Source organism: Aegilops tauschii, chromosome 7, assembly GCF_002575655.3.
Source record: "Aegilops tauschii subsp. strangulata cultivar AL8/78 chromosome 7, Aet v6.0, whole genome shotgun sequence".
NCBI classification, from domain to species: domain Eukaryota; kingdom Viridiplantae; phylum Streptophyta; class Magnoliopsida; order Poales; family Poaceae; genus Aegilops; species Aegilops tauschii.
Genome location: NC_053041.3, coordinates 51,042,084 through 51,051,298, shown reverse-complemented (window position 1 = coordinate 51,051,298; position 9,215 = coordinate 51,042,084). Strand labels below are relative to the sequence as shown.

At 41.1% G+C, this 9,215-nt stretch overlaps 1 long non-coding RNA gene across 1 annotated transcript; it reads left to right on the top strand.

Moving 5' to 3' along the window:
* The first annotated feature begins 3,092 nt into the window (after window positions 1-3,092).
* LOC109758973 (uncharacterized) lies at window positions 3,093-5,953 on the top strand. Its single transcript, XR_002231960.3, has 5 exons — window positions 3,093-3,421; window positions 4,342-4,658; window positions 4,832-4,871; window positions 4,983-5,215; window positions 5,562-5,953. It is a non-coding gene; the product is annotated as an uncharacterized lncRNA (long non-coding RNA).
* The last annotated feature ends 3,262 nt before the right edge of the window (window positions 5,954-9,215 follow it).

The following is a 9,215-nucleotide window of genomic DNA, read 5'->3' as shown; positions in this document are numbered from 1 at the left end:
AAAATCATGAAACTCGGCATGGCCTCATGACGTGGCACCAACATGCTGCGGTAATTTTTTTGGCCGAATTGGGAGAAGATTTAGTGTAGGCTTCTTGCAAACCGGAGCTTCCCTCAAGAAGGATCCTGGTTACGAGAGGGAACGTGTCACCTTCGTGTGCGAAACGACATACGTACACTGTCTTCTGCTGCCTTAATTTTTTTACACAGGCAGATTAGACCAAATAGAAGTATCGTGCTAAAATTTGGAATTATTCCGTGTTCGTTTGGCCTTTTTTATACATTAATTTAGTTTCTGCGCATTTAATGTGCATAATTCAAATTTGAACTACAAGCACGTGCTCTAGTGCACCATAGGTTTTTGAAAAATCACATGTGTGTCCTTGGGTGAATTTCTAGGTCCCATGCTAGAGATGGAAGTGAAATTCAAACATCTGGGTGTCGTGGCTCGGCCGGAAAGATTGAGAAACTTGATTTATTAATTCCTGTAATTCCAAAACACGGCTGGAAATCATGAAACTTGGTATGGTCTCATGACAGGGCACGAACATGCTGCGGTATTTTTTTTGGCCGAATTGGGACAAGCTTTAGTGTAACCTTCTTGCAAACCGGAGCTTCCCTCAAGAAGGCTCCTGGTTCCGAGAGGGAACGTGTCACCTCCGTGTGCGAAACGACATACGTAAACTGCCTTCTCCCGCCTTAATTTTTTTTGCACATCCAGATTAGACCAAATAGAAGAACCGTGCTAAAATTTTGAATTATTCTGGGCTCGTTTCGCCTTTTTATACATTAATTGAGTTTCCGGGCTTCTAATGTGCATAATTCAAATTTGAACTACAAGCACATGCTTCAGTGCACCAAAGTTGTTTGAAAAATCACATGTGTGTCCTTGGGTGAATTTCTAGGTCCCATGCAAGAGATGGGAGTGAAATTCAAACATCTGGGCGTCGTGGCTCGGCCGGAAATATTGAGAAACTTGGTTTTTAATTCCTGTAATTCCAAAACACGCCTGAAAATCATGAAACTTGGCATGGTGTCATGACACGGCACCAACATGCTGTGGTAATATTTTTGGCCGAATTGGGACAAGCTTTGGTGTAAGCTTGTTGCAAACTGGAGCTTCCCTCAAGAAGCACTACAACAAAATTGACATACTGTGACGAAAATCCTCGTGACGATGGTGGACAACGTCATCTAAATGCCTAATGTGTGATGTTCTCATAGGTGGCGTCACCAATTACCGCAAATCGGTGACGTTAGACGTCGCTGGGATGCCTCGGCCTTTCAGCACACCTGGTTGCCAATTTCCGTGACGATTTGGTATTTTGTATGACGAACTAGCTGGAGTCATCGAATACTACAAATGTGTGATGATCATTTTTTTTGTCATGTAGCTTCTAGCAGTGGGACCCACCATAGCTAGTTCAGGGGTTATCGAGAGGTAGGAGCCATGCGTCGGTTTTGGCAGTGGGACCTGCCACAAATTTTTGAAAGCCTATTTAGCGTTGTAATTATTTTATTTTATCTAATATAAGTAGGTAGTGGCCATGGAAATACTTATGAGTATTATATTCTTAAAAAGGGAAGACCTTGTTTTGTTCTTTTTAGATGGTTTTTGTTCTTTCTTATATAAATAGGTAGTGGCTTGACCAAATATTTAATCAGGCATTAAAAATATAAATTTTAAAGCAATTGTTTTTGTATGGCAGTGTATATGCTGAAAACTTGAATTGGGCGCTCGTGAGCTAATTTTGTTTCGTTCTATCTCAAAAGTTAAAATGGAAATAGGAGAGTCGATGACATCTTACTTTTTTATTCTTATCTATAAACAGACTAGGCAAAAAACTTGAATGAGGCGCTCGTGAGGTCATATTGTTTCGTTCTATCTATAAAAACTAAAAATAATGATACAAAAACCAAAAGGATTATTACAGGAGTTAGAACCGGCTTTAGGAAAGAGTATGGACGCTTTACAAATCGTGCTATCATATCCTTGGACTATACGTTGCCATTAGGAAAGACTTTGGACGCTATACAAATCATGATATCATATTCTTGGACTACACGCCTGGGCGTGTGTGACTATATCTGTAGTTTTTTTTTGAGGGAGACTATATCTGTAGGTTAGTTATTTCTTGCCGGGGCATATGTGACTCGATCTGATTGTCTTCTCGGTTCTAGCTGGCGGCGTTTCACGGCGGGGAGAAGCAGGACGGCGATAGCCGAAGCACGGCACAGATCGCTTCCGGCTAGCTGTTGCCAATTGAAGTAAGTGCATCCACTCCCTAAAGATGGAATACGGCTCTCCTCGCCTAGCCGCAGTTTCGGTGGTGCATTTAGCATTGTCGGTGGGCGTGTGAAGGTGTGTCTCTAGCACATTCATCTTTGGTGGATTTGCTCGAATATTGTCTTCATGTTGGATCCTTCTGATCCATGCTACTCTTCCTCGGTGATAGTTGTTGTTCTGATGTGCTGATTCTATGGTGCCTTAGCACGGCGACTTCCCAACTGTCCACTATAACAAGTTTTACCCGGCTCCGATGAGGGAGGGGCGATGACAGCGGCGCGCCTTCGCCTCGCTTCTGCGCTTGGAGTCGTCGTTAGGTGGTCTACAAATCTAGATATTTTTATTATTATTTTTTGTATTCGTTGTACTGCCATGATTGAAAGGAGTAGATCAGATGTTTTCCTAAAAAAAGAAAAAAACCATCCCAACTTACCAATTTTATTTACACAAGCAGTTAAAATAATCACTCATTTGCATTTTGTTTTTTCCAGATCACATACTTAAGATCCCTCTATACAATTTTCGACATATTTATTTACAGTTATCCCAAAAAAACAACATGAAAAATACCACATCATATTGTTCATGTAAGATTTATTTTTTAATAATCATTTTGTACTTATTTCGAATTAAATGAATTACATAATATTAAGTGGAAAATAAATTATGAAAATACACCATCTCCTCGCAAAAAAAAACTCTTTTCCCTCCACCCACGTACTATTTTCCCTCCACTTTTCTATATTTTTCCCCACATTCACCCTGTGTCCCCACCAGTCAAAGACCCAGCCAAAAATTATCCTTCTATTTCCCCACGAACAAGCGCCGCCAAAAGCCACCGCCCACCCAGGAATTTTTCTCGTCAGATTCAATCGACACTACGACTGCGGCGATCAGGGCCGGCAGATTGGGGGTGGCCGCCCCGCCGTCCGAGCTCGGATCCACCAACATCAACCATCCCCGTGAGCACTCCGCTATATTCCCCCCTGATTTCAGCGACCGGCGACGGCGGATTGGACGAGGCCGCCCGACCGGCCGAGCACGGATCCACCGCATCAACCGGCGACAGTGGATTGGAGGCCGCCCCACCCGGCTCTCTTTCCCGAACGATTGCAGCGATCGGCGGCGGCTCACGGTAAATTTCTTATCCCGCCCTCCTCATACCCCAACCCCAAGTTCTAGACGTAGGGGATCATCAGGGAAGCGATTTGGGGGATAAAAGCACCCACGGGTGTGAGACTTTTTTACATGTCTGAATACAGCGACCATGTGGCAAATCCAATAGCTCTGTAAGATTTACTTGGTCTTTATTCAGTTGTCATGAGATTTCCTGTAATACAACGACCATGTCCCTGTTTGTGGCTCTGCTACCCCATAAAAGTCTTCACCTACGATCGTCATAACTGAATAAAGATTGAGTCTGCTCTTGTTCTTGATACAATATATTACCATATGGAGTTCACAGTGTATGTTCTTTATTTCGAATTCTAGATAAAGACTGAGTCTGCACTTCTTCTTGTTCAAAACTGAATAAAGAGCGACACTGCACTTGTTTGAAACTGAATAAAGACTGAGTCTATGAGTCTGCACTTCTTCTTGTTCAAAACTGAATTAAGAGCGACTCTGCACTTGTTTGAAACTTGAATAAAGACTGAGTCTATGAGTTTGCACTTGTTCTTGTTTAACTGAATTCTGGACGCTCCATGTTTCCAAGTATGTTATTTATTTCGATCTGTTCTACAACCCTCAAAAGCATCATACAGTAATGTATTTGCCATCTCAAATTATACAAGCATCAATTCTAAGCTTAAGTATAAAGGAACACATGAACTCTTGTTAGGAGAGCTGCGTGTTTACAACTGTTTTACACAATTTAGCTTTTTTTTGTCTACTAGCAATGATGGCCAGGTTTCAAGAGATAATTTAATGTAATCATGCACGTTACAAGTACTCCTCCAAACAAGTTTAAGCAGATTTCAGTCATGTAGTGATGATAATGTAGGCTGGTAGGTCTTTTGGCAATTCATTAAGTTCACTTCCTATCATGTTTTCCAGCTCCAGTTACTAAAATCATGCCACCAGTTCTGGAGAGTGATATGCATAGCAGTGAATATCTTGCAGAACAGAAACGCAAGGGTGAGGCGTATTTGAAGGAAAGGGATGCAAGGATTGCGGAACGCAAGGCTGTAGAGAGGGAGTATCTTAAAGACATAAAAAGCTTAGCTCGTAGCCTTGTATACCCTAGTGCCTCTAATGTGCAACCGACACAAAATGCATGAGCTGCTGATGATCGCAGCGACTCAGAGTATGAACCAGATGCTGAAGAGGAGGCCCATGGAGAGGAAGAGGATTTGAGAGATGAAGAAGAGGAGGTACATTGTGGATTCACTTGCTCTAATTTCACCTTGCTTGTATCATGTGTATGCCACTGTGCACTATGCGTACTCAAAGATTTCTTCACATTTTTTGTCCCTCCACTTTTCCTAATTAATCTAGATGATGACATCTCTGTTCACTGCATTCCTATTTGAACCTCTGTTTACAGCAAGACCGGTAGCATGAGCGAGCCAACACTTCTAACTCATGTAAGATTTCTTCCTTTATTGTTTCTGACTTGAAATAGATTCTCATATTGATAAAGTGTAATCTAGCATATGAACTTTGCCTTAGCATCAATGTTTTTCTTTATACTATAGAATGCAATGGAAAAGAAAAGGAAAACACAATCAGAAGGTGAGCAACCAGTATCCGATACAGCGATTGTGGCTGAAGTTCTATAGGAAGAAAGCACCCATAGCACCTTCCTTTCCAGCATGGGGTATGCATCAAGATCCGGGAGGTCTGGGAGCTCTACTTCATCAGCCCAGATCAAAGTTTTAGAAGAAAGAATTGAACAGAAGGATAGAGAGGCAAGAGATGCAAATGACAGGTAATTATCCTATTTCCCTTTCCGTTCTTGTTTCTTTTTGCTTGCTTCTGTGTGCAGAGTGCACTCATTTCAGTGAACAAAAGTTCAACTAACGAGTGCTTCTTTTAACCTGGGCTGCTGACTTGATATCCTTTTGGCGATGCTTCCTGTAAGCAAGCTATTGGTTATGCATATTTTAAAACATTATAAGTTATTCTTGGGTTTAATGTTTCATTGGCCCATGGACATGCTTGCCTTGAAATTTAATAATATTCTTCTCTATTTCAAATCGATACCCTTGTACCTTGTTATCTTGTCTATTTTCATCTCAATACGATGCAATGTTGCTGTGTTTTGTGATTTATAGGCATCGAGAGGAGTTAGCCGCAAGACTTGAAGCACAAGAGAGAGCATTTGAAGAGATACAAAAGAAGCAGCAAGAAGAATTGGAAGCTCTAAAGAAGATCCAGGAAGAGAAGAATGAAGCCTGGACAAAGAAGCAAAAGAAGACGGATAATCTGCTTGATTTTCTCTTGAGGGCTCAAGCAACTCAGCAAGCAACTCAGTAGTCCCAGTCCAAACCAGATGGTTCATGAATGCCATCCTTACATTGGAATCATCAGGATAACATATGTGTCTTTAGTTAATATTAGTTTTCATCTTGTCTATTATATGTGTCAAACTTGAGTCAGTTTTTTACTGTCACTTTTTTTACAGAATGATTTGGCTGAGACGATTTCATATATAATATTATTTGACTTTCATATCAATTTATGATGTGATTTTTCTCTTTAACTTTTTCATATAATCTGATGTGATGTGATGTGAATTAAATACTTATTTTCATCGTAATTTAGATTCGAAAGAAAGTAATTTTTTTGATGACATCATCTTCATCGATAATAAAAGTATTTGCACTAGTAGTGGGATAGCCTATCGGGTGTTGATGTGGCATAAAGTTAGTGACGTTGCCTCGTCACCGAATATGGTACAACATGGCATATTTTCTCCTAACATGTGACGTTAATTGACCGTCATGGAAATAGCAAGTCGATGACGTTCTATCTAACGTCACCGAAGGTCCCAATTTCGATGACATTTGTGTGTGTGCGCCGTCACTAGGAGTAATCCGTGACGGGGATTCCGTGACGATGCTTGTCACGCCCATAAAATGTCACCGGGGGTAATTTGTGACGTTATTAGATATTCGATGACATTTTTTAGCTCGTCATAGTAGGCCCGATCTCTTGTAGTGAAGGCTCGTGGTCCCGAGAGGAAACGTGTCACCTCCGTGTGCGAAAAGACATACATACACTGCCTTCTCCCACCTTAACTTTTTTACATAGGCAGATTAGACCAAATAGAAGTATCGTGCTAAATTTAAGTATTATTTCGTGTTCGTTTAGCCTTTTTTATACATTAATTGAGTTTCTGGTTATTTAATGTGCATAATTCAAATTTGAACTACAAACACGTGCTCCAGTGCACCAAAGTTGTTTGAAAAATCACATGTGGGTGAATTTCTAGGTCCCATGCAAGAGATGGGAGTGAAATTCAAACATCTGGGTGTCATGGCTCGGCCGAAAAGATTGAGAAACTTGGGTTTTTAATTCCTGTAATTGTAAAACACGGCTGAAAATCATGAAAATCGGCATGGTCTCATGACGTGGCACCAACATGTTGCGGTAATTTTTTTGGCCGAATTGGGACAAGCTTTGGTGTACGCTTCTTGCAAACCGGAGCTTCCCTCAAGAAGGCTCCTGGTTCCAAGAGGGAACGTGTCATCTCCGTGTGCGAAACGACATACGTACACTGCCTTCTTCCCCCTTAATTTTTTTACATAGGAAGATTAGACCAAATAGAAGTATCGTGCTAAATTTTGGAATTATTTCGTGTTTGTTTAGCCTTTTTTATACATTAATTGAGTTTCTGGGCATTTAATGTGCATAATTCAAATTTGAACTGCAAAACACGTGCTCCAATGCACCAAAGTTGTTTGAAAAATTACATGTGTGTCCTTGGGTGAAATTCTAGGTCCCATGCAAGAGATGGGAGTGAAATTCAAACATCTAGGCGTCGTGGCTCGGCCAGAAAGATTGAGAAACTTGGTTTTTTAATTCCTGTAATTGCAAAACACGGCTGAAAATCATGAAACTCGGCATGGCCTCATGACGTGGCACCAACATGCTGCGGTAATTTTTTTGGCCGAATTGGGAGAAGCTTTAGTATAAGCTTCTTGCAAACCGGAGCTTCCCTCAAGAAGGCTCCTGGTTCCGAGAGGGAACATGTCACCTTCGTCTGCGAAACGACATACGTACACTGTCTTCTCCTACCTTCATTTTTTTACACAGGCAGATTAGACCAAATAGAAGTATCGTGTTAAATTTTGGAATTATTCCGTGTTCATTTGGCCTTTTTTTATATATTAATTGAGTTTCTGCGCATTTAATGTGCATAATTGAAATTTGAACTACAAGCACGTGCTCTAGTGCACCATAGTTTTTTGAAAAATCACATGTGTGTCCTTGGGTGAATTTCTAGGTCCCATGCTAGAGATGGGAGTGAAATTCAAACATCCGGGCGTCGTGGCTCGGCCGGAAAGATTGAGAAACTTGGTTTATTAATTCCTGTAATTCCAAAACATGGCTGAAAATCATGAAACTTGGTATGGTCTCATGACAGGGCACGAACATGCTGCGGTAATATTTTTGGCCGAATTGGGACAAGCTTTGGTGTAAGCTTCTTGCAAACTGGAGTTTCCCTCAAGAAGGCTCATGGTTCCGAGAGGAAACGTGTCACCTCCGTGTGCGAAACGACATACGTACACTGCCTTCTCCCGCCTTAATTTTTTATAGAGGCAGATTAGACCAAATAGAAGTATCGTGCTAAATTTAGGAATTATTTCGTGTTCGTTTAGCCTTTGTTATACATTAATTGAGTTTCTGGGTATTTAATGTGCATAATTCAAATTTGAACTACAAACACGTGCTCCAGTGCACCAAAGTTGTTTGAAAAATCATATGTGTGTCCGTGGGTGAATTTCTAGGTCCCATTCAAGAGATGGGAGTGAAATCCGGAAAGATTGAGAAACTTGGTTTTTTAATTCCTATAATTGCAAAACACGGCTGAAAATCAGGAAACTCAGCATGGTCTCACGACGTGGCACCAACATGTTGCTGTAATTTTTTTGGCCGAATTGCGAGAAGCTTTGGTGTAGGCTTTTTGCAAACCGGAGCTTCCCTCAAGAAGGCTCCTGGTTCCGAGAGGGAACGTGTCACCTCCGTGTGCGAAACAACATACGTACACTGTCTTCTCCTGCCTTAATTTTTTTACACAGGCAGATTATACCAAATAGAAGTATCGTGCTAAATTTTGGAATTATTCGGTGTTCGTTTGGCCTTTTTTATACATTAATTGAGTTTCTGCGCATTGAATGTGCATAATTCAAATTTGAACTACAAGCACGTGCTCTAGTGCACCATAGGTTTTTGAAAAATCACATGTGTGTCCTTGGGTGAATTTCTAGGTCCCATGCTAGAGATGGAAGTGAAATTCAAACATCTGGGTGTCGTGGCTCGGCCGGAAAGATTGAGAAACTTGATTTATTAATTCCTGTAATTCCAAAACACGGCTGGAAATCATGAAACTTGGTATGGTCTCATGACAGGGCACGAACATGCTGCGGTATTTTTTTTGGCCGAATTGGGACAAGCTTTGGTCTAACCTTCTTGCAAACCGGAGCTTCCCTCAAGAAGGCTCCTAGTTGCGAGAGGGAACGTGTCACCTCCGTGTGCGAAACGACATACGTACACTGCCTTCTCCCACCTTAATTTTTTTGCACAACCAGATTAAACCAAATAGAAGAACCATGCTAAATTTTGAAATTATTCTGGGCTCGTTTCGCCTTTTTTATATATTAATTGAGTTTCTGGGCATCTAATGTGCATAATTCAAATTTGAACTACAAGCACAGGCTCCAGTGCACTAAAGTTGTTTGAAAAATCACATGTGTGTCCTTGGG